This window comes from Chinchilla lanigera, unplaced genomic scaffold (assembly GCF_000276665.1).
Source record: "Chinchilla lanigera isolate Chin_1 unplaced genomic scaffold, ChiLan1.0 scaffold00003, whole genome shotgun sequence".
In the NCBI taxonomy this organism is placed as follows: Eukaryota; Metazoa; Chordata; class Mammalia; order Rodentia; family Chinchillidae; genus Chinchilla; species Chinchilla lanigera.
In genome coordinates this window covers 16,555,285-16,578,593 of record NW_004955404.1, presented here as the reverse complement: position 1 = coordinate 16,578,593, position 23,309 = coordinate 16,555,285, and the positions used below count along the sequence as shown (strand labels likewise).

The 23,309-nt window shown below is 36.1% G+C and overlaps 1 long non-coding RNA gene across 3 annotated transcripts; it reads right to left on the bottom strand.

Annotated features, from left to right (window-relative positions):
* Positions 1-10,222: 10,222 nt before the first annotated feature.
* Positions 10,223-23,303, bottom strand: LOC102029818. Of its 3 annotated transcripts, none has more exons than XR_259315.2 (5): positions 20,786-23,303; positions 16,081-16,111; positions 14,598-14,665; positions 13,864-13,964; positions 10,223-12,566 (listed from the first exon to the last, which is right to left on the bottom strand). It is a non-coding gene; the product is annotated as an uncharacterized LOC102029818 (long non-coding RNA). The 3 variants fall into 3 exon arrangements; XR_001234770.1 differs by lacking the exon at positions 20,786-23,303 and adding an exon at positions 16,655-17,749; XR_001234764.1 differs by lacking the exon at positions 20,786-23,303 and having other exon boundaries at positions 16,081-17,749.
* Between the last annotated feature and the right edge of the window lie 6 nt (positions 23,304-23,309).

Genomic DNA, 23,309 nt, shown 5'->3' with positions numbered 1-23,309 from the left:
AAACAAGATGAATCAGCTCTTGGAATTGTTCATTTAATATACATTTCTATTTTATTACTTAATTTTTCTTTGTATTTCTCTTACACTTTTTTAAAAAATACCTTCATTCTTCTTGCTGATGCTATTTATTTTTGTTTTTTTATTTATATATTGAAGATATTTCACAATAAAGTTACCTCTAGGAATTGCTTTAGGACTGCCATCTGGTTTTAAATTGCAGAATTATAATCAATTGTTAGGGCTGTTGTCATGATTTTAGTTTAATCCCACCTATAGTGAAACACTGAAAATTAAGTAGCTTATAAAGAATTAAATTACGGATTTTTTGTCATTTTGTTCCTTGATTTGTTGAAGTGAAATTAGAAATTTGTCACAATTGAAAATAGCTTGTAAAACTCTAACAATTTGAAGAATTTTATGATTGTTTAAATTTATATATTCAGTTCATTGGACACAAATATAAATATAAATAAAATTTTAGATATATGTATTAATCAAGAATTTGTATCATAAAATACAGTCCTTAATGTCTTTATTTCATCAATATAAAGACTGACTGGCTCAGAGTGTTTTGGTTAATTATCTTACTATAATTGTATCCTATTATGTTCTAGTTGCATTACTAATTGTTCTTTTCTTTTGTGCCATTATGCATGTAATGTAGAATAAAAAGACTTTTGTTTTCTTATTTTTATTGTGTATTTTGCCTCTTTTCAAAATAGAATTATAGATTGCACCCATCAGATTTCAAGCAGGAAACAGATGACCCAACCAGGTCAAGTAATTCGAAAAGAATTTAATTAAAGAACTATTTTTTACAAAAGTCTTCAGGGTAGGAAAATCACAAAGTATAATGAAGATCCCAAAACTAGTGAACACCAGGATACCATCTTAGATCTGAAGGTAGAGACAAGTGCATAGACAGGGATGCAGACAGGGCTGCCTTTTCCAGTGTGAATTCACACTGAGTTTTCAGCAATGCTGCACAAAACACATCTCCAACTCACTGCCTGATCTTTTGGCTGGGAGTAGAAGAAATAACTCCTTGTAAGCCCTAGTTGTGCGCACTTCCACTTTTTCTCAAAAAATAGATTAAAATATGCACCCATCCACTCAGACCGAGCTCAGGATAGATTGTTGATAAAATCTCAGCACTACCTTAATTGATTTATTCACTATTATATCACTAAACTCTGCATGTTTATGGCATTACATTTGGCACATATTAATAAACTTGTACATTTTTCCTAAAAGAGGGTAAAGTGCTTGCAGAGATGATTGCCTTAATTATTGATATCTCACTATGCAAAAATAGACATTGGGATGGAAAACAATTATTTTCTGGAAGGATACCCAAGATTGAAGCAAAACCTTATCAGTGTGACATTTCTGTATTCCTTTTGGTCCTCCAGTAAAGCCAAACTATTTTAGAACTTACAATAAATATGTCCATCTTTGTATGTTTCAAATTTCATCTTTTGATATTTCAACATTAATCCTTTGCTGCACAGACTATTAATTATTTTTTAATGTTCCTTTTCCACTTTTGTGGTGATAATATTTTTTAACTGGATTACATTTGCCATCCTTTCCTGGAACTAGGCATCATCGTGTTCCAAAATTCTCACCAATGAAATTTTTTAATGGAAAAAAGCCACATTTACATACGCAAATCATAAGAGTATAACGAAAGTTATTACATTGTGTGTTGTTATTTTTACACTATTGATTCAGTATAAGGCACAAACCATAAAGATTCCTACAAAAAAAGAAACAAGTGCATAGGTAATAGCACATAGTTTCTTTTCAAGGAACTAGGATAAAATTTTAGTGTAAATGGAACAAAATCAAAACAAATTTGAGCAGAAGTGATGTATGAAAATTAAAGGTGGGCCTATAAAAATAAAATGCATCTTTCTCATTTGTTCCTTTTCACAACCAGAATGTGGAACTTTAACCAGAGTTGGGATAGATATCTTGGACCATGAGAGGGACAATTTTGTGACAGATACTGGAATACCATGTGATTGAAGACCCTGAATCCTCTCCACACAGGGTCACGGGCTTTTGCTGGCTTCTCCTCTGAGACAAATGTCTCCATTGTATTTAAAGCATTGCCATTTGGGTATTTCTTATAGATTGAATGCTATAAGCAATCCAGAAAATCTCTCATAACTCATTAATCTTTGTCCTTTACAAACTCTTGTGTTCTGTTTTGCCATTTCCTCCATGTGAAATAAAATTATCTTTCTGTAGAAAAATAAAATCAAGATATGATGCAAATCAATGTAAGAAATGCTACTATGAGTATGTTCTCTGACATTCTACACAACTGTTCAAAAATAATTCAAAGAAAAAATTTTTAAGAAAGGGGCTGGGGATATAGCTCAGTGGCACAGTGCCTTCCTGTCAAGGGCAAGGTCCTGAGTTCAATTCCCAATACCAAAGAAAAAGGGAAAAAAAAAATCACAAAATTTTTAAGAAAAAGCACTCATATTAAGTATGGTTAAATTAATTATTCAATAACATAATATGAAAGACTTTTAAATTTTACATAGTCTCCTGAGATTAATCTGGTCTTATTTGTATTGTTTGTTAATTTGCTCACTCTCTGAGTAGGTATTTCTCTCAGTCAGATTTTTGTTTTTGCATTTCTCATTGAAAAATGTCATTGCACTTACATTAATTTAAGCAAAAGAATCATGAACATAACATCTCTGTAAATTTCAGGATCAGAAAATGAGTTTTTCATGAGGTTTTTAATTTGTTAAAATTAATTATGATTTATTATTATTTCACAAAATATACTTCTTTTGAGACAGGGTCTCTCTATGTAGCTGGCCTAGTACTCACAGAGATCCTGCGGCCTCGGCCTCCCAAATGTTGGGATTATAGGCAGGTGCCACCATACCCAGCCATGACAAGCTATACTTTTCAAGCAGATATAAACAATAATAATAACATGCAAAGAATACGGGGACAGATTGAAGAAGCTGCCTTAGTTGGAGGGACCCTGGAGCTCTTGCCCACCCTAAGACACCACCCATCAACTTGAAGCTGAACGGCCAATTTTTGTGGTGCCATAAGTGGGTAGCAATCCATCCCCAAAAAGAAAAAATTTATTTTAGCAGGAAGTTGGCAAATTAAAATAAAGAATCCTTTAAAGCATACCGGTCACATACACTCTCAAAGGAGAAATACTGGGAAAATTAAATTTACAAAATGTCCTTGTATCACCATCCATTAGCATTTATTGAACAAGGAATCAGTAAGGGAATATGGACATCTGACTTATACTACCAGAAACGGTTATTCCCTAAAGATGCTTTTGATTTGTTTAGCTCATATAATCCTGATATTTTGTGACATTTCAAGTGAGTGGTAAGCACAATAATTAAAATTCTGTGTTGACATTTTCATGTTTTTAATGAATTTCTCATAAATTTATTGGAAATCTACATGCCATAAATTAGAATGTAATACGAATAAGTCTTCAAAATTTAAAGAAGTGGCAAGTATTACTTGGGTTGTTGACTTAAATACCACATCAATTTTATAAATTTGAGACATTAACTCCAGCAATGATCTCCTCAAGCAATGAAATGGTGTTTATATCTTTACAAATCAGAGTAAAGTCTAAATATGTACTCAGGCAGAGAGGTACCAGAGTAGTGAGTGGTTCACATAGGATCAAACACCCCTTTTATCAAACTACCTTATAAATATAATTGCCACTTTTCTACATGTATAAACTATTGATATAACAATAGAACCCATCTAATGATTCCCTGCTGAACCTTCACAAACATTAGTTCATTGACATTAATTCTTAAAACATCCTTTAAGGTGAGCTTATTATCCCTGCTTTGCAGATGAGATCATGAGCTTTAAAGAGGTTGAGAAACTTACCCAAGCTCACAGACTTAGGAAATGGTAAACCCGTTCACAATTACCTTACTAACTCTCATGTGCTAGAAGTATCACAACTATATCACTGCTTCTTTAAATAAAATTAATTTTGCATATGAACCCCCACAACAATGGACTAAAGAAAATTACATTTAAATCTTTCTCAGATGATGTAGCTATGGTGTGTGTCCTCTGCTATCATATAACTTTTACAGATTATATGATAATTTGTGAAGAAGGATTAGGACCTGCCTTAGCCCTAACTTCAGAAGAAGCTCCTTTTCTATCCTACAAATTCAATTCATTTCATAAATACTAAATTTCAGGGGGTAAGAAGTCAGGACTTCTGGCTGATGAATACATTTAGGCCTATGCATTCCTTCTTTAAAACAACAAAATACAAGTCACACTTCTTAGACAGTAAAATGAAAATAGAGGAAGAAAAAATATGCTAAGATTTCTTAAATAGAATTCAACAGTTAAAATACAATCCACCCGGACCACATTCTTCCTCCAAGTACAGTTAGAGGCTATTAAAATATAACAGTGCTGTGTTATCTAGACCATCTCGTCGCTGACCAGAAACATCACACACAGAGAGCAAGACAAATTACCAACACCAGCATGACACAATTTATCCAACCACACGCCCGTGGAGGAGAACTAAATAAATTCATCCAATTCTGATGAGAAACTCATTCCTCACCCAAATCTTAAAAGCCTTTTCAGGACATCAGAAACTTCCATTAAAAGCAATATAAATCTTTTGGGGAGTAGGAAAAGGAATCAAAGGATCTTCTGCAGAATAATGATGCTTTGCTGTTGATACAACTATTTCCATTCTCAACGTGGAATTGGATATTACTTCCCTCCTTTCTTGAAAGGAAAAAAAAAATGATGGATATCCTTGGAAATACTGCTGTTCTTGCCCTGCTCTAACAAATAGGCTTACCAGATGAGCAGATAGGTAAAGCAATACTCGCAGTTGTGGAAATGGTGAAAGGAATGCACAATCTGTAGAACGACTTCAGGAGGAAACATTAAAACACTATTCCTTGTCTTGTAGCACTGGAATATGCCAGAGCAGCATCACAACTGAAGTCTTAAAATATAGTTTTGCTACAATTCCTACATGGAATGATTGGGGAACCCACCCACCACCACCCTGTATTTAGATACAATCAAATGGTGGATCCAAGGACCAAAGATTCTGCCCAGTGGACAGAGATGAGAGTCCCATTGATAGCTTTGTACAGAGAGACCTCTGCAAGTTCGGGTTTGGGGCAGCAATGAGACAAAGTAGAAGCAGCAAGTTAATCATGTTCACAGGGGTCCTCTTATCTTTCTGTACTTTCCCATTGGGACGTTTTAGAAAGGAGACATTGTCAAGAACTGTAACTTTTCAGTCTTCAGCTATGAGTTTAATATAAGGAAGCCAGATGTGAGGAAGAAATGAGACACATTCTTCTCGACTCCCTTGCCACTTTCCTCTGAAGATGAGGGATCTGTAAGCCACAATCCTCTTGTCAGAGGCTGTAGTTGTCCACTAGCAAGTGGTCCGCACACAGCGATGCTTGGAACACTGGAGATGACCACAGGTTCCTGGTGTGCACTAAGGGGAAATGCCACAGGGAGAGGAACACTCAAATACTGCTTATTTTTACCCAAATAATGGAAAGCTGTCCTCTGAAGAAAAGTGCATGTGAAAGGGAGGATGGAGATCAGAGTTGCTCTCATTTGCACAAAGATTATCAACAGCTAATGTAACTTCATTATTCCACGTATGCTTTCAACAAAAATGCATTAGTATCTCCTGTAGGTCAGATACTCTGATGAAATGGAAGCAACTTTTTTTTGTCTCTGCTCTGCAGATATTAATATTCTACAGCGGAACACGGTCAAATAAACACAGAGTGTAGAACAGTAAGTGATACAGGCAAGATTCAACCTCTGCTGATTTACCCAGATTTCATGTTCTTTCCCATTCACAATCGATTTATTTATAATTACCTGTTGTGAAAACCAAAGCATTATCAGAAATCATCCCCCAACTCTACAGAGAATTTCATACCAGCTATTTTTCACTTAATCCTCACAACAGTTCCGTGAGATGAGTATTTTATCCTCAGCTTCTAAATCAGGAAACAGGCTCGGTGGCTGATGTCAGTCACATAGGAGAAGGGCAGAACAAGACTAAATGCAGCGTCCAGTGGTAGCTAAGGGATCTTTAGACTACAGCATTGTCAGTTACTAGAAAGATCTAGGGGAGGTAAGTGAGGAGGTTGCAAAAGAGACAGAGAATCTTTAAAAAGCATCTTTTAAAGAAAAAAATTATGATTCAGGCCTTCGTGATATGCTGGCTGCACATCAGTTTTCATAATATCACATTCAGCCTGCACAGTGGAAAATGAGTCAATCTCTCTATTACTGAGGCTTTGTCAAAGACCTCTCCAGGGAACTGTAAGAATTTGCTGAATTCATGTTGCAATCTAGCTCATTATATGAACTCTAAAGTAATTAGACTCAGAACCAGAAATTGCAGACACCCATCAGCTTGGGAAACAGAGAGGGGTGCATTATCTAGTTAAATACCTCCAGTTATTCATCATCATGTTATCTGTAACTTTAGCACATCAGTAAAGCCAGACCTTACCATCTCATGGTTTTCCAGCATACAGAAAAATCTGGAGACTGTCAAGAAGAACAATTCTGAGGAGAGGTAAATATTTGTTACTATCAAAATAATCGTATCATGCTTGCTCTAAACTAGGTTATTAATATTATAATATCTTGTTTCTATTCCCTCTGCTATTTCCCAGTTTATTTTAATGCCTAAAGAATTATCTGATGGGAGGGGTGAACATGGGCATATTTTGAATTAGCCAAATAATCGTGAATTGTAAAATCATTATATTGTATGTATAACTTGTCAAAAGAATTCTATTCCTATTTCAGGGACTGGATTATAAAGATAATAAAGAACATGTCATTATGAATGATACTTAAATATGTTCTGTTTGAATGGTAATATGGACAATTGGAGATTTCTCCACCAAAACACGATGAAACATGGTTTGGACACATACAAAACAGAAAAGAAACTTAAGGAAAAATATGGATTTTACTGAAAGGAAAATAATCCAAAGGAAACAAAGGAAGGACATAGCTGAGACTCAAAACTGACTGAAAGTAGGTTTCTGGACCGGCCTTCTCAGCCTGTCTTTGTGAACATTTGCCATAAGCCACCCAGCAATGGAACAGGGGTGCTCAAGTGACCCAGGTGTATGTCTTCTCTGTTCAAAAGAGTAGAACCAGTGGGCTGAAAACTTTAACCGCAGAGCTGTATTTGCCTCTGGGATGTGAACAAACGCGATGACTTCTTTGACCCAAGGTGGATGGGCCAAGGGCAGTTCCCCAAGTGGTAAGACCAAAGGTGAGCCGTACACACACTAAGCATCTACCTAACCATCAATGTTTGAAAAATCTGTACAACAAACCTGGCAAGTGCATCATACTATAATCAGGAAAGAAGTCATCAGTGCTCTGCACCGAAGTGCATGAATTAAGGAAACTACTTTCAGAAAGTCATGTTACTTGAAAAGCATAAAATATCACTTACTGGAGAAATATAGACAATGAAAATGAAGAAAGGAAATAGCTATCTAAGTAAAAAATATAATGTCCTCTGTTACATTCTTTCTTCTTTACCCATTCTCCTCAATCCACCTACCCAACCTTCTGTCCTTCTTCAAGTCCCTTTGCTAAGAAGAACCACTTCTTTCAGAGAAACTGCAAGGACACAGTGTTCCCTGACTGAGGTGGAAGTTTAATGTAACAGGGAGTCACTTCTCTGAAATTCTAGCCAACAGTCAATAATATGTAAATAGGCTATCAAGGGTGCTATAATGTATGCAGAAGTGATGTACACAACACTTTAAGTAAAGTTCATGGTTTCTTTTTCAGGAAATAAAAAAATAATATACAAAATATGTAACACCACCTATAATCTTCCATTTTACAGAAAGGGAAACTGAATTTCTAATCGCTAACAACAACAACAAGAAAACCCCAAAGAATTGCATGCCAACCACAGTATTTATCATTAGAAAAATTCAACTCTCAAATCTACAATGCAAAATTTAATAAAGTACGTATTTGACACCATAATACTGGCAAGGACATAGTAGAAGGAGATAGAAATATTGTAAAATGTAGTAACATGCATAAAGTTCCATGAGAAAAATACATATTTAACAGGAGAGTTTCAATTCAAGGTTGAAGTTACATCCTTGTAATAAATGGGTGTTGTTCATCTATAATACATTTGTCTACAACTAGAATTGATTTACTTTCAAAGAAAAAAATGTGGAAAACATTTCAAAGTTTAAGAAAAAGAAAATTTAATGTGACTAATAAATACATCATCTGTTGCTGAAGCTAAGAAAATATTCAAATAACAAAGTAATTGGAGTAAAAATTTGTGACTCTTAAGTCAGAAGTGAACATGAACCTTTGTCCCAAGCTTCAGTGTAGAGTGTCAGCAATGCTAGGAACTTTCTTGTTGTTTCTCCAGAGTCAAATAAATTACAGAATTCAAAATATTAATTGAGAAATTCATCTTCCCCATATGAAATTATGTTTACAACATCTAATTAGTAGGAGTTTAACACAGCTGTAGTTTATATTCTATAGGATGAGAATATAATCAGAAAATATGCCCAGGAAAGTTCAGTGTAGAAGATCAAGATTATGAAGCACAGTATAACCCATTTTGGATGGTTCTAAATAAGCAAATTAATATGTTGTTACATATTCAAAAGAGGTTACATAGGTTATATCACATTAGAACGAAGTATTTCCATTTCAGTCAAATTTAAACTATTATTTGTCTCCCCTTACCTCAGTGGGGCAAGTCTAGGACTTGGCTTTTCTCTGTTGACTGATATACAGTGCATACCTAGACCAGACACAAGCTGGAATGTAGTAGAGATCCAATGAGTATTAGTCAAAGTGATTAATGCTCTTTGAATTCAGTTCAATCTCATTTTCATACAAGATACATATGTACTATTGCTTTTCTCTCCACACCCCTTCTGTTAAAATGCTTGGTAGGTGATTTTCTAATGAAATAAAAAAGAAATCTACAGCTTCTAAGCAGTGCTTTGTGAGTACCCGAATCCTTAAGGACATGCCACGAAGTTGCTGAATGTTATGGCAGAGACAACACAGACTATTAACTTTTCACACTCCTGAAGAGCAAGCCATCAACTCATGCTTTTCTCAGCATGCAATTAAAGTATGATGGTACCTGAATAAGCACACATTATTATAAAAATAAATATTCTCATCAAAACAAGGGTAGAAATGTAAAAATATCCCATTCTAAAATTTTGAAGGAATGCGCCCCAAACCAGGAGGTAACGTCATGCTTCATTACAGTCAATAAAAGTGATCATTCCTGTTATTACAAGTAATATTGGGCATGATTTAGAACATATTAGACAGTGAAATTTGATGAGAGGAAAAATAAACGGAGAAATTAAAGAAAAAGCAAAACGTCATTATTTGTAAAAACTACATCTTTCTGCCTTTCTTTGCTCTGTTTCCTTTATCAACATTTGGTTTCTTTATGTTGTATTTCTTCCCACTAGGACTATGCACCATAGGGAAGGGATATTTATATGTGCTGCTTCCCATTTTGCTCTCAGTCTGACAACCCAGCCTGGTACTAAATAACTGCTCAACAAAACTATGTCAAATGAATGAACAAGAATATGGCATAGCTCTACTGTTAATCTAACTAGAAAATTCAAAATTCTCAGCAAAATATATATAGAAAGAGAATCCAATGGGATAAATTTTTATAAACTATATAGAAACATTATAGCTATATAATATATATATATCAATGTTGTAAAGCTATAACTAAATGAATCCACATATTTGATGCCTTTTCATCAAAATCAAATTTACAATTTACACAATTTCTCTACTTTTTGACTATAATATGGCATGTAAAAAGGAAAAGTAATTATACTAATAACCCCTACCTTCAAGACTATACAAGCTGTACCATATTTACTTTTAATTTTATATGTGTGTGTTTATTAATAAACTAGCTCATTTATATACATTTCATGTTTCCAAACTGATAAATATTTTTTGTTATTTCTTTTTTATGGCCAAGATTTATAAGAGTAAAACCATATTCTAATTTGTATAACAACATCATTGGTGCTTAGCCCAGAAGCTGGTCATTACTGTATTGGTATCCAACACACACACACACACACACACACACATACACACACACACACACATTCAATCACTCATTGATATACATGAGAAGTTTTATTTTAAAAAAGGAAAAAGGAAGAACCAGTGGAGGAGCGGAATGAAGTGACGTTGTGCTGTCTTACCAGTTTGATCCCTTCCAACCTCTTTAGACCCTCATAGAGAGCAATGATAGAAATATTTGTCTTGTGACACTGCACCAGCAATCCCCCTGTGGGATCCTTGTGACATGTGTAGCACGCGTATCCATGCTTGAAAATGGAGTCCTCTCTCCTATCTGAAGGTGAAAACTGCTTTAGAATAACATCAGCTTCTCAAATAATACAAGTCATATTTATCAAAATAATTGAAAAATGCAAAATGGGAATATTAGGACTGTTTGACTTGCAAATGACAGAAATCTGAACTGAATTCCTTTAGTAACTGAGAAAAAGATATTTTTTTGGTAAAACTAATGGAATGCTTGAAAGTCAGGGCAATACGTGGCCCTAAGAACTGGGCCCTGGCCTGTGCTCAGACAATCCCTCCCACTCTGGAGCTGCTTATCCATTAGCATTGGCTTCTGCTTTGTCTTTGTAAAGCTTTTCCCGCCTAGGAAAAGCCAGGCTGCCAGGGTGTCCCAGGTGTCACATTTGTATTAGTTTCCTGGGGCTATTATAACAATGTACCACAAACCAGAGAGCTCTGTGAAGAAAGAAATGTGTTGTCGTCCTGTCTGGAGGTGGGAAGTCTGAGATCAAGGTGTCGGCAGAACTGTACTCCCTTGGAAGGGACTAGAGAAGGATCTGTTCCTGGCCTCTGACTTTCTGATAGCTCCTTTCTGGACTCAGGGCAGCGGGACTCCAATCTTCACATGATGTGGAATGTCTCTGTGCCCAAGCGTCTCCTTTATATTTTTATTTTTTTCCACTGAAACATCAGGCTTCTTGATAATTCTACTGTTTTTTTTTTCTCAGTTTTATTGTAGTATGATTCTATATATTTAAGGTTCATAGTTTGCTATTTTGATATGCACGTGTGTTTCTAAGTGATTACTACAATCAAAGTAACTGACATGCTCATTGTTTCGCATAGTCACATGTTAGGGTGGGTGTGGGTATGGTAAGAACACTTTAAAACTATTCTCTTAGCAAATTTTAAGCAAGTACTGTTAACAATAATAGTCAAGTGCTGAACATTGGATCTTCAGAATTCATCTTACAACCTCATGTTTATACACTTAGATCAAAATGTCTCCATTTTCTCTCTCCTGTCAACATCTGCTAACCAACATGTCACCCTATTTCCGGGAGTTCAACTTTAGTATTCCACACTGCAGTGGGATTGTACAGCACTTGTCTTTCTCTAAGAAGTAGGCAGAGGAACACACAGGAAATGATACTGGAAGACAACATCTACTATAGCGGTTATATGAATATTATGTATTTTCAAATAAATATGACTGTGATGGATTGTGTTTCACACAGGATCTCACACAAACACACACACACACAAACTAGATTTGTAATATATGCAATTTTTGTAACATATGCACATATTATATGCCTAAAAATGTAATTCTTATATGTATAGTAGCTACATATTGATATTAAGAAATAGATATCTCTATTTCTTTCAGTCACCACATCATGACTGACATTTTTCCCACTGCAAGTGAGTTTATTTCTTCTCCCCTTAAATCTAGGCAGACATTTTTAACCATCTTATCTAACAATGGGCAGCAGACCTGACGCCACCTGTCTTCTGAAACCACATCAGCAAAGAAAAGATATCTTCTGCCAGGCTTCATCTCTGTTTTTCTCTCATGAGAATACAGTGGCCAAGCCATGATGGAGTTGAGGACACAAGGCAACAGATCCAATGCAGGTCGCACCCCACAGGTATCATACACAAGCAGATCAGAAATAGTTCTTCAGGTACACTAGCCCCTGCTCCAGGGCTTAGGCTGGGGTCCCCAGACTCTGGGAGGCAGAAAATCTCTGCTGCCAATTTACTTTGTCTAAATTCCCAAGCCACCCCAACTTGAAGAGATAAATAGTCACTGTTATTTTTTATCTTTCTTGTGGGCTGAACTGTGTTCCCCAGCCCCCAAATTCACACATTTGTATCCCAACTCCCAGTCTGTCAGTGACTGTATTTGCAGATGAGGCTGTGAGGAGGTGACCAAGTTAAAAAGAGGCTGGCTTGTATGCTGGTGCCAATCCAACCCGAAGGCTGGCCTTGTAAGAACAGAGATACCTGGAGTATTCACGGCACAGGACCAGGAGTTTGAGAACATGTTGAATAGTGGCCATTTTCAAGGAGAAAGGCTTCCAGGCTTGCTGAACTTGTGAACATTGACATTGGACTTCCAGTGTACAAAACTGTGAGAAAATAAATTTCTGTCATTTATTCATACAGTCAGTGGTATTTTATTATGCCAGTTCTAGTAAACTAGGATAGTAACTAAATTTTGGGGTGATTTGTTAATATAGCGGCAGAGCGCAGATACAATGATGTTCACTTGGAGTTGTATTTATTAAATTAAGACATCATTGATTTTTAGGAGCATAGGCTAAAAATAGAGCCTTGATACAGATAGTTAACTTAGAAATACTATAGTGCCAACAAGACTGAACAAAAATATAAACATATAATTACTTACATTATATCCAGGCTGTCAGGCTAATACACTGGTATTTCAGGCTCTTTACAGATAAAACATGCCATTAAACTGTCCTAAGTGATAAATATTCCTATCATTATCTTTTCTTAACAAATGTAAAGGTTTAAGCCTTATGATAATGTAGCACTCTAATTTTGAAAGCAGTTCCTCTTTAAATATGTGTATACCAAATATCAAAGAACTATTCAAAATATGTATAAATAATGAAATACCTTCCTAACATGCTATAAATTCAATGGAAGGGGGCGGTACTTTGAGAGTATGGATTTGTCATTGTATTTTTTCTAGTAAAAGGTAAGTTTTCAAATATAACCTTAGCATCTAGGAGAGTTTTATCCATTCCAAAGCCTAGGTATCTAAGGGTATTCCCAAGGTAAATGTGACAGTGCTCCTAAAAAAGACTCCTACTTTGCCGATACTTTATACCTTGAATAAAGGAATAAGTAAAGTAACTCCTGAAAAGCAAACATCACTCTAACCAGTGACTAACTAATTAGCCAGTGTATTATAAGGACATGATATCAATCAATCAATAAATCAATAAATGGAGCCCACGAAGATGTAGTTTGGGTGTGGGTGACTGTGGATTGAGGGAATGGTTAATAATTATTATGAAGGATCTGGTGAGTCATCTTCACTTTAATCCTAAGGACAACAGCGAATCACTAAATACATTAAAGTGTAAAATGACATACTCTATAGCACTTTATGTAGACACTGCTTTGGCTGCAGTGGGGAGAAAAAATGACTAAGATAAGTACATCTGCATGGAGACACATAGAGAGGGTTCTGCCTTATTCCAAGCAGACAGGATTGCATTGTTCACTCTCACTGAGCTATAAAGAAGTAGCTAGAAAACACTTTGTCAACAGTGACTGTTGGATCCAAACTATTTTATCTTCCCGTGGGTCTTCATCCCACACATAACCCTGCTCATGGGCACACCATACATCTGTGCAAGTCGTTCTACGACTTGTGCAAGTCGTTCTACCTACCTGGCACATTTTCTCCTACTGCTTTTTCTTCCTTCAAGCATTTTGTTGTACTCTTCCCCAAAATTATTTGCATTTGCCTGTGTGCATTCCATCTTCTGCCTCTGTAACAGAATTTTTCATACCCTGTAAATTATTGTACACACACCTTCTTCTTCAGAGAGGGAGCTATAGTTTACTAACGTACTGGCAGAGAGCCTGTGTTAGATCCTGTTACACGGTAAATATCAGACAGAAGTATATTCATTAAATAAACCAATAACCACAAATGCTAAATACATCACTCAAAGAGTGAGCAGGAATTTTAGTCTGAGAGTCTCAAAAAGTCTCAAAAAACAAATCATTTTTTCTGCAAAGCATGTATTTTGTTTCTTTCACAATAAAAGAAGCAGAGAAAAACAGTTCAGTAAGAGAAAATGAGCACAGAACCTCAAAACTCTGACAAGGGAGAGGTGATTTTCACCCTTGTATAAGTCTTGAATGTGTTAGAAAGAATAATGACTCTGAAATCAGGATACAGTAGTCGTTATATTTGTGGAGGTTATCTTTCCAGGTCACCAGCAGATGCCTGATATTACAGGTAATATCAAACTCTACACACACACACACTGTTTTCTCTTAAATATACTACCTGTGATAACATGAATTTATTAAATATGGATAGTAAGAGATTAACAATGATTAATAATAAAATAGAATACTTATGATGATATATTGTAATAAAAGTTGTTTAAAACCTGTAGAGTTTTTTTCTGGAATTTTCCATGTATTATTTTTGGTCCATGTTGACTGCAAGTGACTGAAGCTGTAGAAAGAAAATCAAAAATAGAGGTGGGCTACTTTATAACAATGGATGATGTAATTTTATTACAGCACTGAATCGAAGTACTGAGGATCAAACCCAGGGCCTTACACACCCTAGGTAAGCATTCTTCAGCTGAGTGACATCTCCAGCCCTTTTGTTTTCAATTTTTATTTTTTCTTAATACATATGTCCGTACATAGTGGTTGCATTACTTGTGGGGAGTTGGTACATGTACATCACACATCTTAATTCACTTTTCCTCCCCTTCACCTCCCCTGCCGCCTCCTCCCTGCTTTTCTTGATCTCCCTCCCATTCACAAAAGATCTAGCTCCCTGTTTCCTATTATCTGTCTTTTTTTTATTGGTACACGTTTGCAGGACATAATGATTACATTCATTATGAGAAGTTGGCACATGTACATGAAATTTTTATGTTTCATTTTGCTCTTTATTTACCTTTTGGTTTTCTCCTGTAAGAGAAACCTTCTGTCCTTTAAATGTGTGTGTCTGATTTATTGCATTTAACATTATGGTCTGTAAAGGTCTTTACTTTATTCTGAGACAAGATCTTACTAAGTAGCCCAGGCTAGCCTTGAACTCTAGCTCCTCTGGCCTCAGCCTCTTGAGTAGCTGGGTTTTCAGGGGTGTGCCATCACACCCAGCTGCTCCCCTACCACGTTTGTTTCTCCTCTCTCCACATAGTGGGGACTTAACTTGTCCTTTTGTCCTCACATTGTCAGGGTCTTTCAGATTAAATCTATTTTTATGAAGATATACATATTACTTTTTAAATTATTTTATTTTGAAGTAATCTGAAACTTATTTTTACAGTTAAAAAGAGATTTGAAACACAAGTTAAGCCTTACTGAGGAACTCAAATTGACAGGCAAGCACATTCATAAATTTAAATAAAAAGCTGATTTTCTTGAGAAAATATTCATATTTGTTTATAATATATTATTTACATGCTCTAATTGGTTATCTCGGTATTCTAAAGGTAAATTTTAGAATAATTTTCTTATTTGAACTTTAATTTGCAAACTATTGTGTCCTTTTGCATATTTGGTTACAAATTTGCATAAACAGTATAATTACACTTATCTCCTTTCCTCAAAAGATTGGAAAGGAAAAACTACTAATTAATCTATCTCATTTACATGTGGATAAGGTTAATTGCTAAAACCAATTTTTATCTTCTCTTGCTAAACTGTAATAAATGCTGCCGTGCTTATTAAGATACAGCATAGATATTATATTAGGTACCAAATTGAATAGCAATTATATTTATGTAATATCTTTCCCCCATTTTCAAAAATAATTTTTCCTTATCAAATAACACATTGTCTGATTAGATGGGTGCTTCCTCTCCTCCAGAAAGATTATGGTCTTACCTTCTGTTAATTGTGTTCACCTACCTTCTCCAGCCTACTTCATGGTTCTTCTTGCCTATAGGAAGATAGACACCAAATACAAGTCTGATGTTGTAAAATGTAGAATTACTGTTAATATGTCAGTACAAAATAAACACTTAAAACATAAATATATGTTAACTTTTATTTTGTATTCATGCAGATACCTGTTTTTATATATTCTGTTGGTTTTTGAATATTCGCCTCTTTATAAAGTTCATTTCCCATATAATTTCTGGACTATTTCTTCAATTCTTTTTATCCCAATGTTTAATGTTTATTTTTAGGCTATTTGAAGCAATTTCCAATTAGTACTTGCTAAAGCCATTCCTCTGGACTTCCACCCATTTCTACATGTTCCTGAGATGGATTTCTAAAATGTGAAGTTAATCATGGAGCATTCTCACCTATAATCCTTCAAAGCTTCCATTTCCTACAAGGCATCCAAGCTTCTTATGCAGCATGCAAAGTCCTTCGCTCTCTGGCTGGAGGTGTTGCTCAGTTGATCAGTGCTTGGTTTCCATACACAAGAATCTGGGTTCACTTCCCAGCACCAAAGTACAATTAAACAAAACCTTACCCCACTGGCTTTTTGCCTGGGTGTCTGTCCTCAGCTCTGTCTGTAATCCACAGTGGTGGGGTCCCAGAAAAGCCATTACTTGGAGTTCTTGAAATTCACATTTCACACCCTGAAGTTAACAAAACCAGCATCCTCACTACTCTTGCTGAAAAGTGCTGGTGGTTATAAATGTCTGAGGAAGGGACAGGTAGTCAGACTGCAATTAGGAAATAGCTCTTTGAAAGCATTCATGTAATTTTGCCTAAAGAGATCCCCAAAGAAAGACATTTAAAACTTTAAAAACTCCAGTAATTCATTGTTCCCTCATTTTAAAAATGGTCATTTTCATGTATTAATTGAGGGGTCATACACTTGTATTATTTTTACTGAATAGAGCCCCTACATCCATTCTATTCAAGATTCTGTCTTTGCTCATGTCCATTTTGCAAGATGAACCCCTAAGTCTCAGATTCAAATTCACATCCTCAGTTTCCTTGCCCCCAAGCATTCCAGAAGTACCTTCCGTCCTTCCTGTTTCTTTTACTAAACAGTTTACTACACTGTATGTGTTTACTGCATGATTATCTATTCTGTCATAATTCTCTGCTGTCTGTCTCTTTTAAAGGTATCACAGTGTAGATGTATGATAGTTTGGAAACACGGGTTGCTTTGTCTTTTCTTAAAAATACCCGAGTTTCCCTCTGGGTGTTCTTTTCCCACCATGGGTCTTGGCGGTGTTTGGATGGTATACTGAGCTGTACTCACTCCACTCCTTCACCCATTGCTTTTATTTGCCCTCACAAAACAAATTTACTTCCATAGAGCTCCTCTAACATCATGGGAAGCTTTCTCCTGGGACTTTCAGCTGTGATGTTGGGATCAAACAGCCTATTTGAAGTGGTCCTTCCACTGAGACCCTCTCTAACTTCTAGGACGCTGAGTTTTCAGCCTTTCCTTCAGAGAGGGAGCCTGTAGCTGTGTCCCAGTTCACATACCCTTTCTGCCAGAACACAAAACCAGCCACCAGGAGCCAACACTCCCTCAACTCGCTTGAGAATTCTTCTTTTTCTCCCTTGTATTTTGAGACAGCTTCTTGCTCTGCAGTTCAGGCTGGCCTTGAGCTCATTTTGTAGCCCAGCCGGGTCTCAAACTCACAACGATCCTCCTGCCTCAGCCTCCCAAGTGCTGGGGTTACAGGCGTGCGCCACCACACCCTGATCCTCACTTGAATTTGGTATGGCCTTATGAGTACATTCTCGCCAATGGAATGTGACCGGAAATGACATGTTAAGACCTAGGTTTTAAGTGGGTGGATTCTCCACATCGTCCTTCTCCTCCTTACTGATGGCCGCAGGCCACTCCCTAGCACAGGACTTCTCCTGGTACTTTGGCTAATGGTTCAATGTTGTATCGTTTCCCGTCAAAGCTCTTCTTGAACTGTGGGAGCTCTGCCTCCAAGGTGCTCCCTACCGGAGATGCAGCTGTTTCAACCATGGAAAGTGGTTTATCTCAAACTACAAAGAATCTACTACTTACTAAGTTTCCTTATGGAAGGGTGGTTTTTGTTTCCCTTTATGCCAATATCTAACATAGTGCTTAACAAATGTTTTCTTAAATATATAATTAAACCTTTTAATTTTCCAGTGCTTGGATGATGAAACTCAGGAAGACCTGATAAAGTTAGCATTATCACATTTCATTCCTTCTTTAAATACAATTTTATCAGTTATAAATGCTATGTTTAATATATGATTAATAATTTTTCTGGTAGTGTTAAATATTGTGACTTGCCAAAAAAATACAATTTGTGGGATGTGAATAATAACATCAAAATTTCACTTTTGTTACATTAATATATCTATATTTCAGAATCTATATGATTTAGGCTTATCAGAGCAGTAAAATGTTTGTAGCTGCATGTGTATTTTAATATTTTTTTAACTTTGGGAGACTTCCTAAAGAATAAAATTATTCAAGTAGTCCATTCTTAACAAAAAAAATTGCGTTGAAATTTGCTCTCATCAATGTGATAGCATTAAAACTTAATACAATGATTCCCAATTGCATTACAAGTTAGAATTTCTCAGAGAATTTTTAAAAAATTTCTGGTACTTGAGCTCCACATCTATATCCAGATTTCTAGAAATTTAATTGGTTCAGGGCAGATCCCTGAGATCTGTGTGTTGTTAAATCTTTCCAGGTGATTGTAATTTACAACCAGGGTTAAACTGCAAAGACTTAGAGGGGGAGATCCTGCAATTTTCCTTGATTCTGCTAGAAGTTCCGCTGATAATGTCACAGCTGATTACCTCTGTCCTACACACTAAAAGGGGAAATAAGGGCTTTTACAATAGCAGAAGCATGTGTTTACATTTATCATGTCTGCATTTGGTGTATCATACATGCATCACATATAAAAATACACTGGGGCCAATGAGAGAAATTAGGTAGGGCTCCCTGGATAAAAGGCTGATTTGGGGCCTGGAGCAAAGACTACACAAGCTGGGCATGGCACACCACGATGTGCCAGAATGTAAGGAACTGTTCAAAAACACAAAGATTGGGTCCACCAAAGGACCACAGGAACCGGACCAAATAGCTACCAGTTGCCAAATATGGAACAGTAAGCATGAAATAAATAAGTAATAATAGTATAGGATTATAACCCAATGTGAAAAATAAGTATCCTTAAACCTATATTGATATAACTATTAATAAATGGGTAAAAATAACATCTTCCATGCAGAACTCTAAGTGGATAAGACCCCAAATTGTGGTCTATGCTAAGTGACTGGCTCCTATAGAGGAGGAAATGGGAAGAGGCGGAAAGGCAACTACAGATGGGGACGTCTGATCGGGGCTGCCTCTGACACATGGTCCAGCTTAATGCTTGCAGTGGAGCTGTGTTGACAGCCCGTCCCCTCAATACTATGCACTGCAGTCTCTCCCAACTTACCAGCCCCCGTCTAACTATGAAAATTAGCAGACAAACCCAAGGAACATCCTGCAAGGTAGCTGACTAGTATTTCTCAAAGCTGTCCAGGTCAGGAGAATGAAGGATAGACTAAAAAACGGTTACAACCCAACAGAGCCTAAGAAGGATGACAAAGAAGTGTGAAGTGTGATTTTGAACTGGGACCTGGAACAGGTAAAGGACATTGCAGGAAAACTAAAAATGATAACTAAAGCACACATGGAGCTTAGAGAATAAAAATGAACACAGGGTGGTCTCTGACAGCAAATGGATCATAGTATCATAAGATGTGAACAATAATTTCCAATGAGTGTCTGGTATATGAAATTCTGCAGTAAATTTGCAGGTTTTCTATAAATATAAAATTATTCTAGAACTCACAGTTTATATAAACTTTAAAAAATACACCAAGGGCATGACATTCACATTATGAACATTTGATATTTTAAGAATATTTGAACTATGTGTGGTGGTGCACACCTGTAATCCCAGTACTCTTGGAGGCTGAGGCAGGAGGATTTTGAGTTCAAGACCACCCTAAGGAATTTAGCAACTCAGTGAGAACCTGTCTTAAGATTAAAAAAAAAACAAAACAGGCAGGGAATATACAATAATATCCTGGTTCTTGAATGCTTCTGTTTGCAAACAATTTAGTTTGCAAGCAAAAACATTTGGCAAAATTTGACTTCAATTGGGAAACTCTGCATTCAGTGATTAACATGACCATCTTCCCCATACAAACACAAATGTAGCCATCTTCCCCAAAACTGTGAAAAATAATTAAGTTCCTAAACCAAGGTACCACTGTCCCTCAGCAGTAGACTGCTTGCCTAGGATTGCAGACACTGGGGTCAATCCTCAGTACCACCAAAAAAGAAAAAAACTACACAAAATTTTAAAAGGCTCAGTGGATATAGCTCAGTGAAAAGGTCTGGGATTCAATCCTCAGCAACACACACACACACACATACACATGCCACACTCACATGAGTAAAAGAAGAAAGAAAAAAATTGAAATTTTCCTTTGAGCTATAAATATTTATTAAGTACCAGAATTATGATTATAGAGAATTATTAGGATTTAGTCCACACTAGACATTGCAACAAAGTTTAGGAAAAATAGAAAAGAAGAATAGATTTCCAAATGTACCCAGTGGGAGTTACCCCTGAATACTCACAGAGCATTGTATTTCCTGTGCTTTGGGGATTTGGAGTTGAACCTGAGAACAAACAGATACTAAGGATAAGGATCTCAATATTCTACAAGCAGAAAACAAGACAATCTCAGTGGGATTTGCAAAGAGTTGAACAAAAAAATAATTTTGCCAGCATAACTCCATTACCCATCTCTAGGCTCAGAGAAGATTAAAGATAAGAAAATTTGGTTGAAAGAAACAGTGAGTGAAAGGGCACTGTGACAGACATCCATGAATGTATTGTTCCTCGTCTCTGAGCGGATGAAGAGAATCTCTGTGTCATGAGTCAGGGTAAAAGCTATTTCAGAAGAAAACCACAGAAGAGTCCATAAAATAAATCAAAATTTGGAATCTACCACATAAAGCAAACACTAATGCCAGATTCCAGCATCACCGAGTAAAAGACTCTATCTCTTATCTCATGCTTCCAGCTATAACTGCTATGTAGCATTCCAAAAGACAGAAGTTTAAAGTAATCATTTCATTATGTTTGCAGATTCCAAAGTTTGAAAATCCAGAAAAGAAACCTGAGAGATGGCGTGTCTCCATCTCGTGATATCTGAAAGCCCTGCTGTGAAGACTGGAGTGAGCTCATTGGGTGGGGACTGGAAGCTACTCCAGCCCACATACCTGAGGCCTCAGCTGAGGCACCGGGGAGACCAGGATTACTTCTGGATCTGCAGACATGCAACCTGGCCTGAATCCCTCTTGTGCTTTGTTTCCTCACTTCCTAGCGGTTCTGGGGAGGCAAAGGGGGCCAGTTAGAATGCCAAGCATGAGTGTCCCATAAGAAGGTGAAAGTGCATGGACCTTTTACAACTCTGCCACAGAATCACAGCATCACTTCTACCAGAATTCATTGGCTGAAATTAGAGTCCATTTATTATTGGAAGGGTTAACATCACTACCTTCCCCAAAATATCTCTACCTGGCCATCATAGCTTCAACACACAAGTCTTCAAGAGAAATTCCATATCCAAGTGTAACAGCTTATCCGTTTGATCATGACTATGGCCTAATAAATTAGTTTTCAATTCGGGATATCATATTCTTTACCATCATTATTCCTCTAATGTTGAACTGCCCGAAACCTAGCTAGAGGGACTCTTCCAGGATGGCTCTGATATCTTCTGTTTCTGTCCTCATCAATGTTTAAGCCTTTCCTTATTTTCCTCACAAGATGCTCCTGACTCAACATGTAATTTTCTGCCGTACACTGGAAACCAACCATTTATTGAAAAATTTTAAATTTAAATTTCTTTTAGAAATTAGAAACCAAGTCTAGGTGCTGGGTATACTGACTGCTATTGAAAATCAGTAGTTCTCTTTCGGAATTTCTGTTGACAATTCTAGGAATTATGTCTTTCCTTAAAACTAATTGGCTCCTAATGCGTCTAACTACTTGATTTTAGTCATTATTTCAGTTATAGCAAAAAACAACCAGAGTCTATACTTGTTAAAAGTTTACTTTTTTTATACTATATGCAAGTATGGTTGAGTCAAAAAATTAATTCTTTCTCCAAATTTGATAGAAATTAAGACACAGTATACGTATCCATAAAGGAAAACCACTAAGAGAAGCACATAGAAGGAGAGTTTCCTCAAAAAGTACTATTATAAAAGATCACTGGCATTTTTTGATAGCATATATTTTATTAAATCAATGCATGGAACTTTTAAAATAATCCTCAGAAAGTGAGAACATATATCAAAGCTTCTCTAATGGAATTCTTCTTAGTTTTTTCTTTTACAAATATAAATTAAATGTTGAAGGGAATCAAAATAATTTTTAGCAAATGTACAGAAGGACAAAAAAATAACCCAAACACCTCAGCTTCCATATCCCATTTTAGTTAGGATAAAGTAACCACCATATATGAATTTCTGTGTATTCCAGGATGTACCAAATAATTGGCCCTTCCCTTAGAAGTAACCATATTCAAAACATAATGTTACTATACATTTATTTTTCTACATTTACTTTAATACAGAGTTTGCATCCCTAAGGTATATATTAGTTAATTATGTACAGCTCTGAACTTTATATGGTTCTAAATGCACTATGTAAATTCTTCTGTAGCATGGTGTTCCTGAGAATCAATCTTGTTTTTGTTCCAGACTGTAACTCATTCATCTTCAGTTCTCTAGTGTATCATCAGATGAATGTGCCACAGTGTATTTATTTACTGTGATGTGAATTAATTGGGTTGTTTACATTTTTCTCTATCAAAAATAACACTGGTCCGTATGTTTCAATAGATCTGGCAATGTCTGTCTCTGATAGGAGAAGAATTCATCACTCACTGAACATGTCCATTTCATATTGACCAGACTAAGCCATATAATTTTTCACACTGGTTTTGTCAATTTACATATGTGTGCATTTGTTCCATAACCACACAGCCCTCACTTTTAAAAGTTACCTTGAACCTCTTAATTTTTTAGTTTTTATTTCTTCATAAGATTTTTTAGATGTACTAGTAGCCAGTTTGCACTTTTGAAGATA